Source organism: Bombus flavifrons, chromosome 13, assembly GCF_040668555.2.
Source record: "Bombus flavifrons isolate JBK064 chromosome 13, iyBomFlav1_principal, whole genome shotgun sequence".
Lineage (NCBI taxonomy): Eukaryota > Metazoa > Arthropoda > Insecta > Hymenoptera > Apidae > Bombus > Bombus flavifrons.
In genome coordinates, this window is record NC_138454.1 from 8,789,462 (window position 1) to 8,814,086 (window position 24,625).

The 24,625-nt window shown below is 46.3% G+C and overlaps 1 protein-coding gene across 4 annotated transcripts in view; it reads left to right on the plus strand.

The window, feature by feature from the left end:
• sano (CABIT domain-containing protein serrano) overlaps positions 1–24,625 on the plus strand; it is a 144,325-nt gene that overhangs the window by 64,324 nt on the left and 55,376 nt on the right. For all 4 annotated transcript variants that reach the window (XM_069125404.1, XM_069125402.1, XM_069125403.1 and 1 more), the window contains exon 3: positions 14,316–14,345. The gene's annotated coding sequence lies outside the window, so the exon portion shown is untranslated. The remainder of the gene's footprint in view (positions 1–14,315; positions 14,346–24,625) is intronic.

Here is a 24,625-nt window from a genome sequence, read left to right on the forward strand (position 1 = left end):
CCGTTACCAAAAATTCTTGGATCAATGAAAGCACCCAACTCATCTCCGAGCACGGATTAGTCTCAATCATTGATTGCACCAACGTGCAATCAATGTACTTACAATTGTCATTGCCCTCGTCTCCCATCTGTCCCGTCCTCTAGAGCCAACATTCCCCGACGCTCTCGAGCTCGGCAGACCCGCACGCGGAAGTCAAGCGGATTATTAATCGCGCGATGAAAATTCAATCAACGCTCGCAGGGAAGAACAACGTAGCCGCAAAAATCCTAAACCTTTTCACGGTCCACTCGCTACCTAGCTGTCCAAGCACGTAACGTACAGTTTTGCCATAACCTCGTTGAACCTGCGGGTAAAAGAATGGCATCGGGAGGAGACGACGTCGGATCGAGGAAATTCCGGCCGCAAGTATGACAAAATTGGCGTGCTCAAGATCGCGACGCATCGCGAGGAAAATCACGGACGAAGCGCGCGGATGGTAACGGTAGTCGCGGATGAAGTTTTTAGTATGCGCGATCCGTAGCCCCGGCAGGAAACAGAGTCCCTTCCATTAGGGCGGCCGACGTTCCTGCCGGCATTGTTACGCCACCGACCCACGAAGAATCTTCGCTCTTATCGCGAGCCTCTGGCCGACGCGACGCAGCGAAACGGCCAAGGTGCTGCCCTTCGGCACCTTAAAAGGTTCTCCGGCGACTCGAGGCGCGCAGGTTCATAGCTTGTGCCTGCACGGGTATAGTCGATCGTTGCCTCTTCCACGTTTTCTTTTTAACAGAATCGGCTTCGTGGTTGTTTTTTCCTCGTCGGTTCTTAATTTAGGTTGTTCGGAGTCGTAGGATGTTTGATAGATTTTACTTTAGAAATTCTAGCAACTCCAGGAAGAAATTAATCGACCAGAGTTGATTTTCTTAAATATTTCACTGGCATTTGATTCGATATAAACGTATTACTATAAATTCGACAACTGTAGAAAATTTCATTCTAAACGCGATACGAGGCGAAATACGGAGATTTTCCCGCTTGTCCTATATCCCTAATGGCACCATAGACGCCTATAGACCGTTGCCACTATATAAACTCGGCTTATTAGCCACACGCACGATTACGCCTGCGTGGCGCGGCGTCACGCAGTATCGCTCGTAATTACATCCCCTATTTATTCTGTCTAATGACCGTTTGATTGGCTCTGTTAATTATTGTTAGTCCGCAGTCTCATTACCTGCGACTAACGGAACACGCAAACAAGACGCGTCCTCTGTACACTTTATCTCGTATCTGCTCCGTAATACGCTTCTTTTCAGCTTTCTTCGATCACGAGACCTTGTTTGTGCTTCGTTCTATGGATAGAATATCTTTTATCGGTTTATCTTTCCTCGGTCTTTATATATCTTTTATCGTAGAGATAGCAATCGATCGAATTGTGATACAACGACTAGTTCGTCACGAAAGTGCAAGATTGAGATTCAGCTCGTTACATATAGTTCACGACTAACACGCTGCAGAAAAAAGAAATCTATGGCTCCTTATTGCGTTCGGTTAGAACGCCGCTTACGTATATTGGCACTACTCCTTCTACTAACTTTTTACGCTGATTAACGCTGAGTCAGATTAAATCTTGCTTACATTCCGCCAATTAATTAGAGAAACGGCGAACAATGGAATATATCGCGATCACGGGAACTCCTCCACTTTGATTGTCAAACAACCCTTCGTTTATTATTCGAATTGATTTAATTACCACGCTATTCGGAATTATTTCGTGGTAAGCGAAGAACGGAGAAAAAAAGTAATATGCGGTCGCAAACGAATGGACGAGGATTCGCCCTTGGTCCCGAAGAATCGGCGGCCACTTTATCTGCAGGATCTTCACGCCAACGGCGCCACGGCGGGCCCGCGATAGGAAAAACAGAAGAAAAAAATGAACTAATTGCCGCCCTACCTGAGCTCTACGTTCCCGGAACGAACGCTATCTTTCTAACTAATTAAATTACGCGCCGTGAAATCAGAGAGGCGAGCGAGCCGCGGCGAAGGCCGACCACGGTGCACGCCAAGTCCGGCTCGCGTTAAGTGGTAAATCGTCGAATTAACATCCGTTTCTTGCCACTACAACGATTTCACGCGGCTCACGCGCCATTTTTTCGCTCCTCCCTCGCTCTTCCTATCGCTGATCGTAATAGGAATTACAGACTTCCTTCTGCGATCCAATTTGACTCGCAGCTGAATAATTTTAGAGTGCAACAGCGAACGCGTGAACGCTCCATCGTCTTCTCTATGCTCTTTCCATTTTTTAATCATCATCTTCGTAGAAGGTAAAGCCGCGAAACTGTCCATCCTAACGCTAGATTCTCTGTCGTATCTCTCGGCAGAACGATGCACCTAGGATTCTGGTAATCGCAAAGTTGACAACGTTTGAAATTTCGCAAGGCTGCGGTTTCCATCCACGTCGTCGTTACAACGAATCGAACGTGAACGATCCATAGATCGAGAGAAACGCGTGGCGAATTGCGAAACGAGTGGAGATGACGGAGGAACCGAGACGAAGTCGTGCAATAACATCGCGAGAGAGTGCACAGTCATACGTTGCGTCCGCCAGACTTTCATGTCCCCTAGAAACTGAAGTCGCGTAGTAAGAGTGCTCCACATAAGGCAAGACGACGTAACGTATACTGTTACAACAGCCTCGTTCCTGCGCGTAACGCGCATAGTGCACATTCCTGTCCACGGACTAATATCGACTGCCGGGTTGACTGGTCTCCACAGATAAGCCTGAACTGGGTCAAAGCCAGTCGATGCCAGTGAAAAAATTCGCTCTACGCTGTCTCGATCGGTGCCGTTTTCCTTTAGAAAAACACCAAGTATTCGACGTTTCAATTTTTGCCCGTTTAATCGTTTTTACTCGAAACTTTTCCGCTTGGCATTCGATCGATCAATACTGGCACTGTCCAAGATTATCCGTCAAGTTGGAAAGTCTTCTCTAGAAAATTGCTCTTATTGCAGCTATTTATACGGTAAGTTCGATCGAACACACTTTGAATTCGACATACAGAAACAATGGAAAGCTCGAAGAGAAAGAAGATGACGAAAGTATGTGTATAGAACCCCTAGCATAATCACACCTTGGCACACTCGCACAGACTGGTCGCGTGATTTCTTCGCGGCAGGAACGTTAACTCAGCTGGAAAGTGTTTCTGGCCGATGTACACGACACTGTCGTCGTCGCGTTTAAGTTTACCAGCTTGTCCAAGGGGGACACGCGTTGCCTGATTCACGTTCTGAGCGGTTGCTAATAGCCTGACGAAGGCTTGGCGGAAATTTGCGAGCCACCATCTCGGTGGATCGCGACGATCGTCGACAGCAGGGGGCCCGATGTGACGAAGGTGTCGTTGGTTGCACGCACTTCCGCGAAACGAGATATCCTAGAAGCGATCCTCTCGCTCCTCTCTACGATTCTCCGGAATCGACCAAGTTGACGACACGGTTAAATTTACGCACGTCCGTCGCGAGAATTCCTACTTTCCATGGGGCGTCCGATTCGCATGCTCCGTCTATGGCGATCGTAAGACGAACGTCACGCTTTGCTATGCAAACTCGGGGATAATCGACATGAATCGTCCGTGTCGTGTAAAACGTTTTACGATTATTTAGAATAGAATATTTTAGACTGTGGGACGTGTGCCGTTTGGGACAGGATCGTGGGACCGTATTAAATTCTATCGAACATCGGAGGCGTGTAAAATCGTGTACCTGGTCTATCGATATTTTACACGAACGATTAAAGTTTGTCGAGTTGTAATAATTTCTTTTACTCGCGATGAAAAGAATTCCACGTGATAAGATGTTCGGCTCGAACGACTCGATCAGATTTATTCCTTCCATATTTCTAGAATTCTTTTATGTATCTTTCTTTGACGATTAAATAATTCCACGGTGAAGCAATTCACTCCGCGTTTAATTAACACGGACCTACGATAATAGTTAACGAGGCTCTAATAATAGAATAAAGTACCTACTTCTATTCTAAAATAGCTATCTTTTGAAATCATTCCGCATAGTGAATTAAGTAAAGCAACCGTCTATCTCACGAAAGGCTCGCGGTCGATTCCCCCGTGTTTCCACGCGTACATCGTCGAGGCTTCGCAGACCAAGTAGAGATTAGATAAAAGAAAGGAAAAATAAAAAATAAAAAAACATAGTCCAAGCTAGAATAAAGAAGCCCCCCGCGGATAATTATTGTCCCGGCAGGCTCTTTATCGTACGTGATTTTCACGCTGCCATAGACATTCAAATTGCGCGAGGGCTTTAACCAAGCAACGAGCGAGATAGTGGTCTGCGCCGTGCTCGGTAATAATTGCGATAGGCCGAGCGTAGGGGCAGAGAAGAGGAAAAAAAAAAAACAATACACCTGGGGGAGACAACGGAGCGAGGAAAACTTTATTACGCCAGCGACAAAGAAATTACAGCCTGTGCAGTGCCGGTCGGTCCACGCGGGCTGCGACTATGCCTGCATAAATATCATTCTCCGCGACGTTGGGTCTCTAATTTTCTCTCATTAGAGGCTCGAACGACGTGTTTCTTAGGGAACCGTGTAACGTGACGTTTAGAGTCGCTTTAGTGCCATGTCAGGTTCGAATGTTTCGTCGTTTCCTTCATTTCGCTTGGTTTTCCAGCGTTGCAGTGCTACGAATTGCGAGAGAAAGAAGGAAAGGAAGGGAAGGAAAGATCGTGCGCTGATCGCCTGCGACAGGAATTGTCTCGCGTGTCTATATGTTTGCCGCGGTCGTCACGGAGAAGCCAAGCACAGGGTGTAAGGTTGACAAGCTCGTCGTCGGGACGAATGCAGTGCGATCTCTCGATCGAGCATCTGCAGTCGAATAACCCGGACGTTTGCATTGAATCGCGCTCGCCGCCACTGACTGATCTCGTGTAATGCCATTTACATGAAACGTAATCCGCGAAGGTTGCGCGTCCGCTGGCAGCACGACGAAAAGAGGCAACGAAACAGGCCGCATCGTGGTTCCCTGGAATTTCTGTTACGGCCTAATGGGGTGTTGGTGTCGCCGTCTCGCTTCGTCACACATTCTGTCTGTTTTCTTTTCTCGAATTCTCACGCCATTAGTCACGCTCGTTTTCTCGCCTTCTTAGCTACACACTGCACAATGGCTCTTTTTCATCGATATATTCCTATCAGCGCGAGCTGTGCCATTTCTATAGGACGTAAAGGACGCAAACTTTTGCATTTTTTAGTCTGCTACGTAATTTATTACACAAATTTTATATTTAATTCGTTCACATTTATATATAAAAATACTATGAATAGAATAATAGAAAAATCCTTCATTTCGTTCTTTCTATGTTTCTCTATCGCGATAAAGGATATTCTCGCTCGATACCTTGGCTTGCAACACGATGTTCGGATAGGAGAGGAGGACGAGGATCGGACGAAGTAGACGCGCGCGCAATTAATGTTTTTACTCGTGCACGGCCGTTACTCTCCCTTCGACCCCAATCTGCGTTCACTCTCGATATTCCCTTTCACGCAGACCTCGTAGATAGCCAGATAGAAAACGACTTCCTGATCTACAGGGTTAAACAGCGACTGGTCGATCTCCTATATCGCCTTCCTCGTGGCACTGTTTACACAAGCCGTGCTTGCCATTTACACGACATATTTCTGTCTTGTTCGATTCTCCGCTTCGAGAAAGGGGAAAGGTGAATATCGGCGCTCGGAAAGGACTCTCCATTCTTGCCAATCAAGGACCTGTTTCCTCGCGGCGTTATTTAACATCGGTGAAATTTCACGTTCGCCAACCGTCGAAACAACGTCGATTTTCAATTGAAATCGGCGTATTTTTTCGCTAACTGGATTCGAATGTAAAACAAAACACGAGCTGAAAACTTGTCAAATCGAAATGCAAATGTTTCGATGGGAAACTAAAAATTGCTCTTCTGAGCGCACTCGACGAAGTATTTAGATACTGAGCCGATGCCTGAGGCGATTCGCGACGATTCTCCGTGGAACAGCAACGTTCGTGGAGAAGAAAGAACGAGACAGAGGACAAGCTAGAGACGAAAGAACGATCGGTCTGTGGCGGGCTCGCGGCGAGGAGGAAGAAGAGGCGAGGCCAGAGAGGGCGAGCTTTCTCCGTAATGCAGTTGGATGCACGCGCGATTCCACGAGCGGAGTCTGTATCCGTGATGTTCGCAACTCTCGTGGATCCATTGTCCTCGTTCCTCGCGGTTGTTGTAGCTTAGTGGGTTACTTAGGCACACGCGAACAGAGGCGAAGAGAAAGAGGAGGATTTTCAGCGGCGCACGCCGTGGCAGCCAGTTAGATAATGCTCGCGTCACAACGGTGAAACAAAACGGGCAAGCGGTGCTTGACTGTCGTCGTTGAAAGCGAGGAAAGTTTTGTTCCCATTGTCTCGCGCGCTAATCGAAGGCCGTGGAAACGCGAATCGTCCTGTTCACCGAGCTTCCGCTGCTTTCTGTATGTCGTTCGTGCGAACGTGTTGCGTTCTAGCCTTTTTAAATCGGCCGTAATTGGTGTCTCGTGTTATTCTTCCTGCGACCTATTGGACAATACGTACCGTCTTGGTCTCTTTGAAGCGTTTGCGCTGAGAGAAAGCGTTCTTACCAAACGTATATATTTCTTGGATGGCTTTTCAGCAATCCCATACTTAGATATAATTCTTCTGTAAATGTAAGATATTGTGTAAAGTATGGAGAAAAAGTAATTGCTAATTCAGTCGATATAGTTCGTTGGTATCGGTGAATGGAGGATGAGCAAATGCTTAGATAACGAAACTCGAATGTAACTTGGAAGGATTAACCCATCTCTGGGTCTCAAGATATGCATATCGCGGAAAACAATCGAATTAAATGTGCAAAAGTGGCGAACAACGTTGCCAACCGATCGGATATCGTTTGTGGGATCGTCGATTCGTCGAATCGAACGTGGCCAGGCAGGTTAGTAGAAGCGCGAGGGGATCTATCGATCGGTCGTTAGAGCGGGATGTTTAACCAAACGACAAAGATCTCTCTCGTCCGTGTCGCGAACGAGGTGGACGCTTATGTAAGCGAGGGATCTCGATCCCGAGATCTCGTCTGATTACTCTTTACAAGGATCGTTTCTCCTGCGAACGGGGTTTATCGATATCCAGCTACGAATTGATGGATCGCGACCAGGAAATACCAGAGACTAAGATCGCGGTGAAAAATCCACGGAGAATTATTCGAATTGAGATTATTCCCATTTCTTGGTTCACGATCACGAGAAATCTTTTCCGTTACACCAATTTATATACAACGATTTGCTATCTTTTATGCAACGAGATTCGCGATACTTCACGTTGGCAATTTAATAAAAATGTAGTTGCGCCAACTGAGGATTTAGAATTGGCATCAAAAGCATTGCCATATAAGAACAGAGGTAAATGTAGAAATTTTCTATAGAGATATTGGCCACGCAATAGACATCGATCGTGGAATATGGAAAAAGAAGAGAGAAAAATAGGAAAAAGTAACGGAACAATGACGAATTTTACTCGCAGTAGAAGCACCTAGGAACGATCGTTTTTCACCGATAACATAATTACGCTCACTAGCCGGGATTTTACGAGCGTGTCTATCTGGAGTTCGTGGCTGGTGCGCGAAAGTTACATAAAGACTCGACGGTACCCCATAATTTGATCGAACAAACAATGTTCGGCGAGCCGGTGTATTTAAGTTGGAGGTGAAAGGCGGCAACGTGAAAATGAGAAAGAGTCGAACGGGAGTAAAAAGCGAAATATCGGAATTATCTAACGTTTCGTCTTCTTTTTTCTTTCCTTTTCGGACGATCGTTCGATTTTCCAACAACCATGCGTTTACGCGAAAAAAACTGTTATATTTGATTCGTATGGATGAAAAATCGCGAAAGCTTTAAATTTAAGTTGCGAGTATTCTCATCGGGATACGATCTCGCGATACGGGAAAACGAGCGTTGTCATCTGAAACCATCTTCGTCGTCGTCGTCGTCGTCCTCCATCAGCTCGTAGTCAATGTACGCGCGTTAGTGGCGCAAAAAGAAAACGCGGACGAAACTTGAGTAATATCGACCGCAGGAAAAGTCGCGGGTCTCATGGCCTTTGCTAAATCGAATCTCGCGCTGCCGTCAAACAGCGCGGATTTATCAATAAATATTTCCAAACGCTTCGAGTTATCTACAATGTACGCTTACTTTAGAGGATTTTCAGACTCCATCGTTTCTATGCAACGCTTTACAATTTCCATGGACTTTTTATGGAAATATTCTTTTATCTGGACGATGATTTTATTCCGTTGAACACGTTCACGCTTCGAGAATCGCGCGAAAGCTCCCTGCAAGGATAACGTTCGTTCCAACGCGTTGGTGAAACACAAGAAAGCACGGCGGAAACGCGGTCGTCGAACGTGGCGGAAATTCGCGTCCCCGAGGGGCGAGCACGAAGCGACGCGGAAAACAAAGTCGGCAGTCAGAGTTTAGATAACATTATTATCGAGCGAGGCTTGGAAGGAAGGGCCAACCGAGTACATGAGAGCGCGACGGGGTTCTAGGGCTCCGGCATCCTTGCCCCGGGCTAAGGGAACACGCGCCGCGGGAGAGTCGAGGCGGATCGGCGAATCTAACGACCAAATCTCGGCACCGGTGTAAAATGCAAAACAGCGGCGGAGAAGAAGCAAGAGCGTGGCGAGGCGATGGGCTCTACGTTCCTCGAACGAATTCCGCGATGCGTGGCGACCAAGGTGGAGGTCGAGTACTTTGCTCCTTCTCCTTTCTCGTCCTTCCACGCCTCCGACTCCCCTTGTTTCTCTTCTTTGCTTCTTCTTCTTCTCCCCTTCTTCTTCCTCGTCGTCGTCCTCGTCGTCGTCGTCGTCGTCGTTGTCGTCGTCGTTGTTCTTCGTGGTTCTACGTGGTCTGTGTTGCAGCTACTGGCGTTGTTACTTCAGCCCTTGCTCGTCGTTGTCCGCTGCTTCCTCCGACTCCGTTTTCCTTTCTGCCTCCATGCGAGAGTGCGTGAAGCAGAACGAAACGAGGGTACCCGCTTCGTGTCCACTTACAACTCGGTCCGTCCTTTCGGTCGTACTCGACGCACGAGAAAAAGTTGCTTCGATCGATATCGAGCCCACGTTCTTTCGTGAATCTAGAGTTTTCGGGTGGCCAGGATGGCAATGTCCGCGTACACGAACCGATAGCACTGTCGCTACCGATTTCGTTGCACGAGTAATCTCTTCGTTTCGCGGGGAATGCGATTCTACGGGTTCTAGAATCGAGATGCAACGTGGTGCAAGGCTGCCAACGCGAGGAACGAAACTCGTGACGAGAAAGCTAAGGCTGTATCTACGATCGGCGAGCGATTTATAGCGAACGCGTGACGAATCGTTAACGAACGATTAAATAATAAACGCAACGGCTTCTGGATGCCGCGCAATAAATCCGACTTAACGGAGAGTGGCGTATTATTTACGCGGCGCGGTGACAACGTTAAAAAGCCGCGAGAGGTAATAGCGCGAAATGTCGGCGGATTAAAAGCCGTGACACTGCTAGTTCTACCGATCGTTCTTTCTCGCAACCATGTAATTAAATTCCGCGAATATCATTCGCGAGCTTGCCGCTTTTCTTCTTTCATAGCTGATCCTTCAAACGATTCGATTGACTTTGCATGGCCAAGAAAAACGCATGTACGTATATCTAAAAATCGCAGCGTCGAAGAATATTCGCGAGTATCAGCGAAGCGGTGATAATCGGACTTAATTAACAAAGGTAGAACAAAATTGTATTACAATCTCGCGATCGAGACGGACGAATTACGACGACCGTGAGGAAATGGCGACAGGAAATCCCGAGTAAAGTGGCGGAACAAGCGTCGACGTCCGTCTCGCGAAATGGAGATCGGTAGCGGTGCAATTACACGCGCAAATTGTAGCCGTCGTCTCGTCCGTCGTGCAGCAAGGCCCGTCTGTCCATAAAATGACAATGTACTCGGTGCTAGAAGCGTGCTGGTACACGCTAAAACGTTTAGATCCGCGTCCCGAGATAACCTAACCTTCGTCATAGCTTACCGAGCACGACGCCGGTCGGTTCCCTTCCTCTTTGCTTTTCCTTCTGGTGTATCCGCCTGCCGCCGCTCCAGTCCAGACCTATTCCTATGAGATGGAAACCACCTAACGGTAGGTCGAGCTTTTTTTACGTGTGCGCCGCCATTTAAAAGTCCTCGATCGCTCGTCCTCCATTGGAACGCGAGCTCTGCCGTTTTCATCAACCATTATTCACTTTTATCGTTGCATTACACTCGGCGGTTTCAATCGTTTATTACGTTTACATGGCAAGCTTGAGTTGTCTCTCCTTTTTCGTTTTTTTTTTTTTTTTTTTTTTTTATTTTATTTCGACTGAAACAAACGTGAGAACGTGGAATCGTAATCGTAATTAACCGTTTTACCGGTGGATGGTTTTCTCACTGGGTGATGGATGTTAGCTGGAAGCATAGTAAATCTAACGACTGTGTTACTATTGGACTTCCAATTAAGGAAGTTTCAGAGTCAGAAATCGTAACGATATCCTCTGAATTTATTTATTAGACCGATGTCGACTTTCACTGCATGATCGCGCTCCACGTTTCACTCTGCTATTCTGCAAAACGAACCTCGATTTGACTTAGTCTTGAAGAATCGAAGAGAAGGGTCGCGACTACGCAAATGCGAGGCAAAGATTTCCACGAAACAGCCGGGGCTAATTAGAATGAAGGCTGGTGTAATTAATCCCGAACACGCTTAGGCAAACGTTTCCCTTTCGAATGCGCGGCGACAGTTTCAGAGAAGCCGACGATGGTTCCACGAAACCGATCGCCAATTCTGCATGCACGTCACAGTACGAACGCGTGCTCTGTGCCGTTTCGACGAACAGAAGGAAAGAAAAAGAAAGAGGAAAGAGAAAGGAAAATGCAGCAGCCGACCGGTGAAGAGTTTACGAGCAGGAAATCGCGCGTTTCGCCGTAGTTTTCGCGCGTGCTCGGTTTTTTGACGCGCCTCGGTGAAAATTCGAGTGGAAAAAAGCGAAGATCGTCGCGAGAATCGTTCGAACGGTCACGTTCTTAGACTCGGTTGAATAATTCGCTAGTTTACAGGGCGGGCACGACGCGTTGATAGTTTGATCCTTTGTTTAGAAAGTGTCGCGCCTCTGCCAACATTCTTAAAACGTTCGCGAGCACGTCGAGTCAGCCTTTCGGGCGAAACTTTCCTCGATTCTCTGCGAAATAATCCGACTCTTTGTCCCGTCTCTTGCACTTTGCTAAATGGCCGGAATTTTCGAACGTTTCTCGCGAGAACGATGGAACAAGGATAGACACGGACAGGACGACACCGGCTAATACTTAAAATTTTATTCGCCGCTAATTTATTAAAACTAAAGAAAAATAACTTATGTAAAACAGGTTTAAGATCGGACTTGGAGTTTCCTTCGGAACGATCGTTTAGCGAATAGTCTTCTTCTTATTCGCTGTCGTTTCCATTTATTTCTCCTACCGTCTCGTCGTCTCGCAATCGTGTCTTTTTGTTGGTCGGTCTTAAGACGGATTTAAAAAGATGACACCTTTAAGGCTGATTCGAGGAACGATCGTTGCCTCATTGGCATCCAAGTTTGCTACTTGTCTCTTCTATGATAGAGTGTTTATTAGCTTTATTGTCGCCCGGTCGTTTGACGTTCGAAGGGGAAGCGAGGCAAGCGTCACTAGTATTCGACGTTGTAAAGTCGGCTTAATGTGCCACCTCCTCGCAATTACACGCAATAAATCGTTTCGGAGCGAGCCATTACACCGCGATCCTTTATGGCATCTAGATAATGATCACTCGCGATTCCGCGCCACTATGGTCATGCACTTTTCCAGCATCTTTCACGTCTTTTCTTTCTCCCTGCTTTTCTTATTTTTTCCGACAGTTTATATCCATCGCGGAAATATTTCACGCCAAGCCGTGATCGTTCAACGAAATACGATTCGTCGTCTAATTGATCGTGGCTACGCACAAGTCGCGACAACAGGTTTCCAGCAGAGGCAAAAGACTTCCCTGTCGTTCTTATGCTTGGAATAATTTTCTAGTTTGCAGGGTAAACATAAGAGGCTCGTGTCGCCTCGTAGACTCGGCTCTGCCTCGAACCGCGTTACGATGAATTCGTTCCTGAACGCCCCGTAATTTCAACGCCCCGCGATATTTCATCGTCGCGTCTCGCTGTTACAGCGCGTCTTCCAGCCCCGACCATCCTTTTTTTCCCTCCACGCAGTCATGGGACGTTAGCGATTTTTCTTGCTGAAACTTATTGCTCCTGTTGCGTCTCCGCGGGGATCGAAGGATAGGTGGTATTCTGGTAAAGTCAAGGTACTGGTTGTTACGGGTTTTTAATGAGAAGAATCGTTTGCGGAGAGTGTGAAATGGAAAGATCGCATGCGATGTTTCTTATATCCGGGATAGTTCCTTTTGCTCTGGAATTTAAAGTTCGAGTTTTCGAAGTTGCTGCATAGAAAAATGTTACCATAATGGAAATTGATACGTAATATTAGTAGGAGCATCAAGAAGAAAAGAAAGAGAAAAAGGAAATAAGGATCGAGGAGACTTAAAGGAAAGGGAACTTTAAAGAAAATTCACAGAGTATCAAATGTTAAACACTTTTATTCCTGTCGGTCATTATCATAAATTCACCAAGACTATTCTTCTTAAACACCGTGTATATTCTGTCTGAAACGATCTTTACAAACAGGGGTCACGATTAGCTTTCACACTCACGATGATTTACTCGTTTACATACACGATGGTTTTACAACGGTGTTAACAACAAATAAAAAAAGAAGATATCGTCGAACGACCGGCCAAATAGTATTCCTCCTTGGACGCCAGTGCCTTTGGAACACGTTTTGAATAATTTCCTAGTTTGCAGGGGGAGCACGATCCTTCTGGTGGTCTATTGTCTTGCCAGACACTCGGAAAGTGTCACTCCTTTTCCGCCGGTGTTGACGCGTCGCCTACGACTCTGCCGCGCAACGATTCGTCGTCTTTCTACGCGACGGCTGATTCAACGCTACGTCGATGCGTCATTCGATGAATTACCCTTGGCCAGTTCATAGCGAACATACCAGTTAAAAACGCATAGCTTGGCAACGTAACGCGAAAAGGCTGCTGGAAATGGTCGCCAAGCACACGATCGAAAAGCTAAATTTCCATAGGAAAAAGATTTAAAAATACCAGACAATGGAGACGTTGTAAACGTTGCTATTTAGAAATTTCGCCTTTCAAATATTTGTGAATGAAATGATATTGATATTTTCAAGGATTAAAATCGACCTAATTAACATCGATTCGAACCTTCGTTTATCTTTAATCGCGTTCCTACGTTCCGGAACAGAGCGATTCGTTGTAGCGGACGTTAATAATAAATCATATACGATAGGCGGTCACGGGTTTCGTGGATCTTCCGGTTTGAGTTGGCAGGTCAGGCGGCGAGGAAGGAAACAGGAAATGTGGCGGGCTGGCGACTAAACGCGTGAGCTGCGCGCGCGATAGATAGCGGAAGGGAGGCGTGCGATCGTTCGCTTTTCGATGTTCGTTCACGCTTGCCCGCGGTGATTTTCGGCTCGCTGTTGCAGTGCGTACGACGGACGGTTCGTTGCAGAAGCTAACCTTGGCCTCTTGCGTTTCTCGCGCGTTCAACAAGTGCTCGTAACTTTTCCGTACGATATAGCGGTCATATATCTTAGTAACGAGGAAAAGGGACGCGATATTTTAGTCTCGAAATCGAAATTGGAATATCGAGGTACGTTGCGATCGATCTTTCGCTTTGTATATTTGCGTGACGTTTAACGAGGTGTATTTGCTTTTTATTCGAATATCGAACGAGAGAATATGTTTGTCAGAATTCGTGCTGTCGCTAGACGTGGCGGATTATCGACGATCCACGAGTTTCTTAACCTCTTGCATTTCGAAGCACGCCGCGTCGCTCAGACGCAGGCAACGTCTGCTGTCTTACTTGAAGTATCGCCCGAAGGCGCGACAGATTACATACCAATACTGTACCTACTGATTTTCGTACACTTTGCGAGAAATGAGAGGTTTCTTAATGCGAAAAGCAAGTCAAACATTAAACGTGTAGCACGGAATATGAAAGAAAGTTGCTGGTTATTCCGCGGTAAGGTCTCCATGCAAAGCGGTCGTGATCGTTTCGCGACAAACATTTGTATAAATCACATAAATCGAAGCCGTTAGATTAAAAGAGAAAAACACCGAACAAGTCTATATGTATTTTGTCATTTTTGTTGCAGATTCGGGACACACAGGACGAAAAACAACAAGTGAGTACTAGAACGTGCTTATGTAAAATATTACGTTTCAATCTAGGGAGGTCTATGTAGATTTTAAGGAACGTTCGCGTTACAAAAATATCGTATAACGATCGCGTTGTATTGTAGAATTTAAATACTCGTCGTCGAGAATTACCAGGCTCGAACAATAGCTTTCGCAACGTTTCATTAATAGATTGTTACTTGGCTTTTGCCGCCACCAGTCGATGACCCACGTTAAGATAACAGTAACAAACATAACGTTGTTTCGAACAATGAAACCGATCGTGGCGAAAGGCATCGCGCCGTACATCATCGACGATCCACGACGAAGCGACCAAACTGCGCATCGCAATTATTCGCAGCTCCGTGATACCCTGCAACGGTGCAGAATGTTATTCTTATGGGGAAGAGGTGGGGATGCTATGAGAAAGAGATTAGCTACGGATCGTAGATCGATCGATTGCTTCTTGTGGCTCCGTGGCTCACCGATCACCTGCCGAGTATTAATTACATCGAACATTGTAACCAGAAAAGCAAAAATCACGATAATAACATTGAAACACGTTAAATTGAGAGGATTTAATTAGGAAGTTTAGTCTGGGTCGCGAGAAAAAAAAAGTGGAAACGTGAGTCATCGACGGCCCACTGACTGAACTAAACACAGTAATTACGGTATAATCATCTCCCCACGTGCGCTGTTTACGCTATCGCCCTCGAAACTCAAATTCGTAGCGATGGGTTCGAGTCGCTCGCGAGTTCCGAACAATTCTTCGTTCTACGTTAATTATTTGTCTAATCGTAGCGATAACGATAACGATACTTAGATATACTTTTCGATGCTGATACCGGTGGTGGGTCAAGATGAAACTCGGTAAGCGTTACAGAGAAAACCGGTGGAAATAGGAATTTTCGACTGTAGCGATTCTTCGTACATAGCTGATTTTCGATGCTACTCGATAATGCGTTCGGAAATTAAGCTATTCTCGAGCCATTGCTTGCTAGCGATGGAAAAACGTATGTTCATGGGACAACTTTGTACTTATACAAAGAAAAGCAGGCGATCTGGCTCTCGGCAGCCAGTTGATCGTGCACCGCCGGACGGTTTTGCCGTACAAATCGGCCTTCTTTCCCAGGAAAAATGCGACCGTGTGCACAGCTTGCAATCAGAAAAGATACATTTCGCTTCTGGTTCTGCTGTGCACCCTGTTGCACGAATTACGTTCGGCTTAATACCACGTTCCGTTGACAGTAATGTCGGTTTTTATTGTTTTCGCCGACACCGCTTCACGAAAGAATGACTCGCGTCAGGATTTCTATCCAGCTGTATGCTTAGAACGAGGTACAATCGATCGACGACGAGCTACGAGATATCGCATTGATGACCAAGCGTGGATTTTCTTGGAAATTTTATACCATTCTTATATTTATATATTAAACGAATCTCTCGTCGATCTTTCGACTTTACGAGAAAAGATGTACTTTTTGACGTCATTCTTCGGTGACGAGACGGTAGCCTCGAGTGACTAATCCGAAGAATGTGGGAATAATCGGTAAAGGGCGAAGTTTGCCGGTAAACTGGAATCGTGCGAGTCTCCTTATTAATTTTAAAGGAAGAAGATAATTCACCGACTACGAAGAAGTGGCGAAACGTCGGTGATAAATCAGAACCACTCGTGGAAAGATTGTTTCTAACGAATGGGATAGAATTTCTTGGCGAGTTCGCATGCGAGGACAGAGAAAGAAGGAGAGAGCCGAAGGGTTTTCAGTAACAGAAGAAAAGTCGGTGGCATGTTCTGGTTTAAGCGAGTTTCAACGAAAATAATTAATACGTTTCCATGAAGAGAAACGGTCGCGCATCCATTAACGCGATCCAGGAAGGTGTTCCGCGAACGTAGCGAGCAATCAGAGAGCCGAAACCGCTCGTTTCCCGCGCAAGATCGATCGACTGTCCCGTTTTTATGCGTTCGTCGCGTGGTAATGAGTGCTGCTCCTGTAATGGCTCGTTGCATTAACGTCGCGCCAGACTTCGTCCCGGGTACCTTCCTCGGACGACGCCTGAGTCTTCGTAGGTTTGGTCGGTAGTTTTCGGGGTGAGTTCGACGCGAGAGATTAAGAATCTCTCATGGACTGTGAACCATAGAACCGCTGTTGGAACGGGACAACGTGGATCCTGGATGGATTATAAAATCATATCAACATAGGGCAACGTTAAGTAATTCTCGGTACCAGCGACGAAATAAAAATCGCGGAACTGAAAGAGACTGGAAGAGGAACGCTTTGAAGTACAGTCTTGATGCAAATTTCTGCAAGTCAGCGGGTAAAATACGACGGTTTAGCGTGTCGTCGCGCGGCAAGAAATGGCTGAATTTGTTTGTAAAAGGCAGCAGAAGTGGTGGTTTGCCGCGTGCCAATTAGTATTTCCTAGTTTTCCCAGTCGGGCCACCTACGTTGCTATGGTAACCGCGAACGATTATTTATTCCCTTTGTTGTACTTTGTAATTACGTTTAATTAGTTTTATTACTGCGCGTACGCAATTCAAATGCTGCGTGGCTCGAAAAATTTGCAATTAACCGGAGAATAAAGATTTCCCGCGTTTCACGCGTACACTCGCACGCTCCATCGTTATTTTCACCGGATCGTTCCTTTCTAATTCTTATACGTTTGATATACGTATTTCCACTGTCGATCGCCTCACCTTTCTTTCCTTTTTTTTATACATTCGCTTCTCGAGAGGATTCGATCAGCAATGGGGTGAGTTCTTTCGCTTTCGCTCGGTTCCAGTCGTCAGATAATCACGCTCCTCAACTTCTCTGTGTAACTGGAATGAAAACGCATGCTTGTCGCATGATTCACGTCCAGTTTTGAAACGCTGGATTTCAGAGAAGTGATCTCACCCTGTTCGAGACGGTGTCACGCGACCGTACGGAGGTCGTTGATATTCTCGATGAACAGAGCTTCGTTTGTTTCGTCTCGAGTGGCTACGGCCCGTGTTAAACTTGGTGGAAAATTGCATTAGCTTTCGGTGGAAAGATAACCGTTTTGCGTTAGGTGAATCTTTCTTCTTTCCTTTATTTATCTCGGAAACTTTAGAATTAGTCGTAAACTGTAAATTCGTACATTGAACTTTAAATTCCTTGGAAGAATTTAAATTTGAAGTGTTCGATCGTAACATCGCAAGTAACATCTTTGCTGTCATAAGATGTGTTTGAACACAGCGCGATCTGATCCTTCTTGCATTCAGATTGCGTATAGGAGTTACGAAATTTCGGTGGCAAAAAGTCGCGTGATCCGAAATACGATCCATCGCTCGTGCCTTTGCGGCTCGATTTTTTTCAGAAGCACGTTTCTTGTCTTCTTGGCGAAGAAAAGTGTTAAGAATCGTCGTACAAGCTCGGTATAACTTGTCCAGGTTTTTTCTCCGCGGTTCATCGTCAAACCACAGGAATTCCTCCGTGAAATTGGAAAGAAGGTTACACGTATAGAGAGGAATAAAAAAGGCCGATGGGAATATCGTACGTTTTAATCTGGAAAAAGAAAAAAAGAAAACAGAAAATTCACGGAATTATTAATCCCAGCAGTAGAATCGTAGCAGCGCTAGAATTGCAAGGAGAAGTGTTAGAATTTAATCTTAAAGTTAAGATAAATAATCTGTGGAAGACACAATGTTTACGTCGAAATAATATTAGGTGATATTTATTAAATAGAATTACAGAACCAAATGTATTTAAAATATAAGTGAGTGATATTGTATAATTAACAAAGTGTGCAGGTAAAGAATTTATGGATTGTTAACAATTGGCCAGTTACTCTCAGACTGACTGTACGTAGTGACCCATGGTCCCTTGAAAGATTTTGAACCCCACTCTCTATACAGTAGTGAGTATGACCTGTGTAAGTGTCCTGTTCAAATGCCTGTGTAGGTGTCTATATAAGATTATTTGCGTCTATGTGTATAATATCGTTGTATTCCAACAAGAAGAACAAGTCTTTGTGCCAAAAAAATGACCCACTAAGAATCATTGAAATTTCTGTGAAAAATTACAAATTGATGATTTCGGTTATCCTGGTAATTTTTGTACCTTAACAGGCCATCTTCGACCATCGCGACACGCCACGAATCTCGCGTGACTGTGAGCATTTTTCGGTAAGATATTCGGAGTAACACCCGGCTGACTGTATCGGACAGAATTATTCGACTCACGCTAGATACCGGTCCTAGATGGAAACAACGTTAATTGCAAGTTTGGTAGAATCTCGTGGGAGCGTGGGCGTGAATTCAGGCTGATTCCATTAGCGGAATTGCGATGTTACGGAATGCGAGTGGGTGAACCATCGTGTTTCATTTAAGACAGCTGTCATTACGATATCAGCGTGTTTTGTCGAATGAAAATGCGATTCTGCTCTATGGACAGCTGTAACGAGGCTGCGTCGAATGGCACGTCTGGTTATACTCGTGTCGCGTCGTTATGTTGCTCTTGCGTTACGCTAGAATCGCGTCGCGTCGGACTACCGACTTCGTGTCATATTTGTACCGTCTTCGAGGCCCGCTCCTGATGTTCTTGTACTCGTATGGCAGTTACATATCGCGTACCGGACGTTGTTCATGACTGGTTGTACGGTTTTTTCGGGAGCAGTCTGTTCTTGTAAGTCTCTCTCGCCAAGTTCTCCTACCAGACGTTTTCACTTGGCGTCTTTTTACTCGTGCTATTTCTCGCATGCTAAATTCCCAGCATTTTACAATTTCTCGATACTAGCGAAAGTACAGTTGGAAGATGCAACGTTTACGTCGATGAGAATACACAACGAATAACTGAGAAGATAATTATTTATCATGAAGATTTCTTGCATCTCTAAGAAGGAACGGAAAGAAGATACTTAGGTTACTTTTACCTGTGTATTATTTCAAGTATATCATTCAAATTATACAATATATCGTTGCTGACGCGGACAATCGTCTTATTTCCACGCCTTCTTCACCGTCCTCACCCTATGGCTTTCCTCGAGCAATACGCCTCGGCATCGTAACCATCCGCTTGTGAGATATTCATACTTCTCGAAGGTAGTTTTAATAAAGCCTTCCCAAGGTCGTAGCTCGTCAGTACCAGGGGCCCCATCGAGCCACGATGCTGTCAGTGAAAATGAAGGCTCGGTTAAACCAGTGGCTAACCGGAGCCTCGGATTGTCCTTGGATAAAATTCAGACGGTGTTCCATCCTTAAACCCTTGTCACCGTTGGCCAGTTAATAGCCGTCACGTCGGATTCATTTCGAATGAAAAAGAGAAAAATCAACGCGTGATACGAAAATTAATCGACGATCACGTACACCGTTAAAGTTACATCGTAACGAACTATTTGCTCTCGTTACGATGTTACCAGTTAATGCTCGGTAATCGGGGCAACTATTCTGCAGGCGTCACGTCGAAGAAAGCCGGCTTGTCTCGCGTTGCCGAAGGATGAAAGGTACACGATGCCATTCCAGAGGAAAGAGACTCTGTCAGTTGTGTTTATGCCAGTGAAATTTCACCGTAGACCGCCCCTACAGCCTTGCCACCAAAACGAACAGAAAGGGTGGCTTCCAGGTCGATGCACTCGCCGAAAGAAGCCGGTTAGAATAACTGCCGTGGTCTTAGGATGGCTAACACGGCGGCTCGAGGCATTCTACTATCTCTTTTATTTGAAAATCCTACGAAAAATGATTATTTTCCTCCTATAGAAGTCCGAAAACTGTGATTTACAACGTTGTGCTCCAAAGGGATTTCAAGGGTCAACCATTCGAAACAGCCGGTATAAAATGAGAAAAAACGATAAGTAGAATATGTCCACCATTGGTGTTACCACTCTGTAAATATTGATTTTGGCAAAAGTGTCGGTGGAAGTTATCACCGGCGGGGAATAGAATGTGAGAAATAGCTGGAACGAGATGGTGAGGAACGGCCTCTCTCGCGAGATATATTATGGCCTGTGTGGATGCGGGGAACGGGCGAGTATTTCGTTAGATTTAGGGCCAACGCCCAGAGCCTGATCCTGGTCCTGTTGCTCTTTTTTTACACACGTGGACACGGGACGGAATCCGGCGAGAGGGCAGCTGAGTAGGTTCGCAGGTTTAGGCCCGGACGATGCCATAGGCGTGACCAAGAAATTCAAGGCGACCACTTGAAGCAACGATGTTTCGATCGAAATCTGCCTCGTAATCGTGAAAAATCGAATTACGCGATTACGACGCTGTCTAGTTGTCCGGGATGGTCCGAAGAAATTATCACGCAACCGTCTTTGGAACAGGCCTGTTACGGGTATTTCCGTTCTCGACGTCGTCAGGTGTCCAAGAATACACCGTGCCACCGTTTCCGAGCAAACAAACAGGAAACAGAAGGATCCGAACGGCAGCAATCAACATAGCTAGTGTACCGAGCGTACTTTGCAGAGTTCCCACGTTGTACGAGTCGATCTGCATACAAAATTCCATCGAAAGTGTATACCGAGGGTTACTCGCTTCTCTAGACCCCATCGACGCGATTCCTGACCCTGGTCGGCCAGGTCGATGCGGCTCACGCAAGAGCCATTGCGGCATTTCTGCCTGCTGCACGCTGCATCTCGTGTATCCCGTCTAATAATCGTGAACAGGATAGAAATTTTCCTCGAACTCGATTGAATTCCTTAGCGGGAAGGGGACGCGCTTCCCCGTGAATCGTAATTCAATCGTGGAAAATACTTTTATAAATCTTAAAATCATTCGCTACGAAATTATAGACGCTACGGGTCGTCTTATCCGCCGATGGGAGTATCGTTACCAGGCCGTGCAATGTCCGCGAGAAACGCCTTTACCTTTGCATGTTGCTCATCGAGCGAAACGTCCATTTCCACGAGTGCCGGCAACACGATCCTCCAACGAGGGCCTCTCACCAGATGGTAGGTGTCTATACCTACGAATCAAAGTCCGGTCGTGTCGGTTCCAGCCCTGTTCCGTCAAATTGCGCGGGCTTCTCACGAATCGAAGGGCCTTACGCCAATGGCAGACGCGAAGGGAAGAGGCGCACGGAGCACGAAAAAGAGTTTGCCATCGGGCGAACACTTTCCAGCGCTCCGCGCGCGGAGTTCCACGACCGCGTTTCGGGACAACAGCACGCCGGTACCCAAGCAACGTGGGGGCCCCCCGTCCTTGGTCCGTGTCAGTGGCATAGACCATACAGGGCCCGTTCAAGGTCGAACCGAGGGAAACCGAGCTCTCGCGAAGACGACCGACGGGCCCGTACCGAGTACGGCCGACCGTGCTCGAGTCCCTCTTCGACTGGCTGAACGTTGGTGGAGTGGGGGACGCCAGGGGCCCGGTGATGGGGAGCGGCGGACCGATCGAGGGCCCGAGCCAAGTGTCATCCTATACCCGTGTGCCTGCCACGTCGTTTCGCAGCGTCTTAACGCACATTAATACACGTTCTGTGTGTACACTAGGACGACACCCGCCTTCACCCGCGGTTTTCGTTTCTTCTCATTTTTTCCCTTCGCTGGCCACCCTTTTTTTTAGGTTCCGCCCTCTTCTTCTCATCCTTCTGGCTCTTCTTGGTCGTTGCTCTGCCGCTGCTTCTTCTGTCTCTTCTTCTTACCTTTCAGCTCGTCCTCTTCGTTCGATGCCCGGTCGTCCGTTCGGATGTTCGTTTTTCGATCTTACGGCGAGGTTTTGTTGTCTTTCCAGCCGGTCCTCGCCGGGATATTCCAGCGTTACCGAGAACCGAGCTTTCCAACAGCGACTCTTGACGGACGAATTAAATGGATCCCTGCCGTACGAAATCTCGGGGACGTGATCGATCGGTACACGTTTCTCTCCGTCGCGACACAAGGTCGATGACTTGGACAGACTCTCGAACGCGACTCGCTGATGCTTCGAGTTGACAATTTTCTGGCTAATTGGGTGGTTTCGTCCCTAGACAGTCTTCTATTCTTCCGCTAAAATTCCACTCGATCCTCGCTCGTAATGTTCGAATTTTATCTTCAACGATTGCCCCTTCGTATCTAATCCTACTCGCTCATCGCGCGCGTTAAGACGATCTAAGCGACGCCCATTCTACCAATGAAAACTTTCACAGACTTTACGTCCGTTTGATTCGGTTAGGCGAAGCGCGATCAATTCTCTGTCCGTGGAAAAGTCCTCGAAGAGATTTACAGTTAAACTCAGAAGCGTGGTGGTTGGATTCGGATAGTTGAATCGGATCTTTTGGTAATTCCTGGATTTATAGAGGCAAGTTCCGCGGAACCTGCAATTTCTGGGCCCGTTCTGTTGAACGTAACCGGCGTTCGCGATACGACCTTCCTTGGCCAAGGATTACGGCAGAACGGTCGACCGATTTTAGCAATCTCCCTCTTTAGTAGCGGTGTGCTCGTGGTCATCTGATGTAACAGGTTTCGCCTGGCCGTGGCTACGAGCCACGAAGAGGCGGACATCGGATTTCAAGGTTATTTAAGAAGAGGAGAATCGATAGGAGCCAAGTCGTGGCATGCGGTGCCGATTGATACTTTTCATCGATGGGATGGTATGCGATTCAGGAAATTCATATCCAGCGTTTTTTCCATTCGTTTCTTGTGTCAGAAAAGCGAAAAAAATATCGACAATCTTACTTTTCTTTTTACGCTTTCCTACGAAGATAACAATATTTATTTTACATTTTTTACAACGCTACGATCAAACTTCAATTTTTCTTTTTCCTTCTCGCGATACTCATTTTTCCCACGCGCGAAACATATCCCAAAGCAAATAAGAAACTTTCACATAGCGACCCCCGTAAATCGAACCCCGTAAATCGACCCCTCGGAATAGTCAGCGAGTCGGTGAAACGGCGTTCAAGTTACCAAACGACGCTCCCATACGAGCGCCGTGTGTCCGCGTTGCAACTCGACGCCGTAAAAGGTCCTCAACACTTGATATTCAGTGGTTGCGCTTGAGTTCCGTTAAATCGGTGCCCATTGATCGCGGACATAGAGAGGGTCCGTTGCGCGATCGATGATTTTCACGCGACACGTTCTTCCGGTTCGCGTGCTCTCTCGCCCTCGATCAATCGGCCGATAAGCATCGATAAATCGCGTCATTAATGCAAAGTGAATCGCAAGCCGGAACACGCGACTCGTCGCACGATGACAGACCTGCCGATGAGCCTTGCTGTCACGTCGTTCGAGATAACGGGCCAGCTGGCCAAATAGGTTCGTCCCATGTCTCCGTCCGGTGCTGCAAGATCGATAACACAGTTCGTTCGAGCTCTAACGCCGATTCATATTCCATTCTGATCGTTCTGGATGGAAACGTTTGTTCCGGTAACGAGGCGCGTCGTTAGGACCTTGCCATGGACATTCGAACGGGACTTTCAGCTTTTACGAGACCTTAGCCACATGTAAAGTAAGAAATTCAAAGTAAATTTGGTCAAAGATACGGTTTATCACGGATCCGATTACAGTTGCAGATAGAGATAAAACGTTACCACTGCCTGCCAGTAAGTAGATGGTGGGTTTTTATGGAGATTCGCATTTTTGCGGACAAAAGCGAAAAGATTGAATTTGTACGAAGATGGGTTACAGCCAGTTTTTCGATAAATATCGTATATTTTCGTACGCTACTCGGGGAAACTGGCAAAATCAACAGATCGTCTGGAACACCGTTAACATTCCGTGGATATAAAGAGCGAAATAAACGAACGTCGTAAAGGTAGCCGAAAAGTAACTGCCACCGGTCGACTTTTTTTTTCATGACGTAAACGTCGATACCATGTTGAACCCTCGTGAGTTTTCGACGTTCGGTATCGATAAAGCTGGCCTTGTGATCGCGGGAGTGGATGCCCACCACTGGTTACCTGGCTTTTTTTCCCGCCGACAACCGTAAAAAGGCAATTATGGTAATCGGAAGATGAATCGTGCCGAACCAGCAAGAAGATCGTTCTTTCGGTGACCGTTTTAATTTCGTCCTCTGGCCACGCCAGATAACGTTGCTTCGGTAATTGGTTCGCAGTTCCAACGATGATAAAACTTGGTATCTGACCGGAAATGCAAAAGCAAGATTCTTTTAAATTACAAAAAGTAGAACATTTGAAATGGAAGAAATTTATGGATGAAAACGAAGAAGATCGACGAAGGGAAACAGTCGATCAACAATCTCTTTGGAAAGTGTTCTCTCCTCTACTCGAAATTTAATATTCGACTCTCGCAAACATACGAATATTCGTTTTGATACGATGCCAGCGAGCCTCCTCCGACACCTGTCTGCCATTAATATTGATTAGAATTAGCGAATTAATAAGTACTCGCAAGTGGG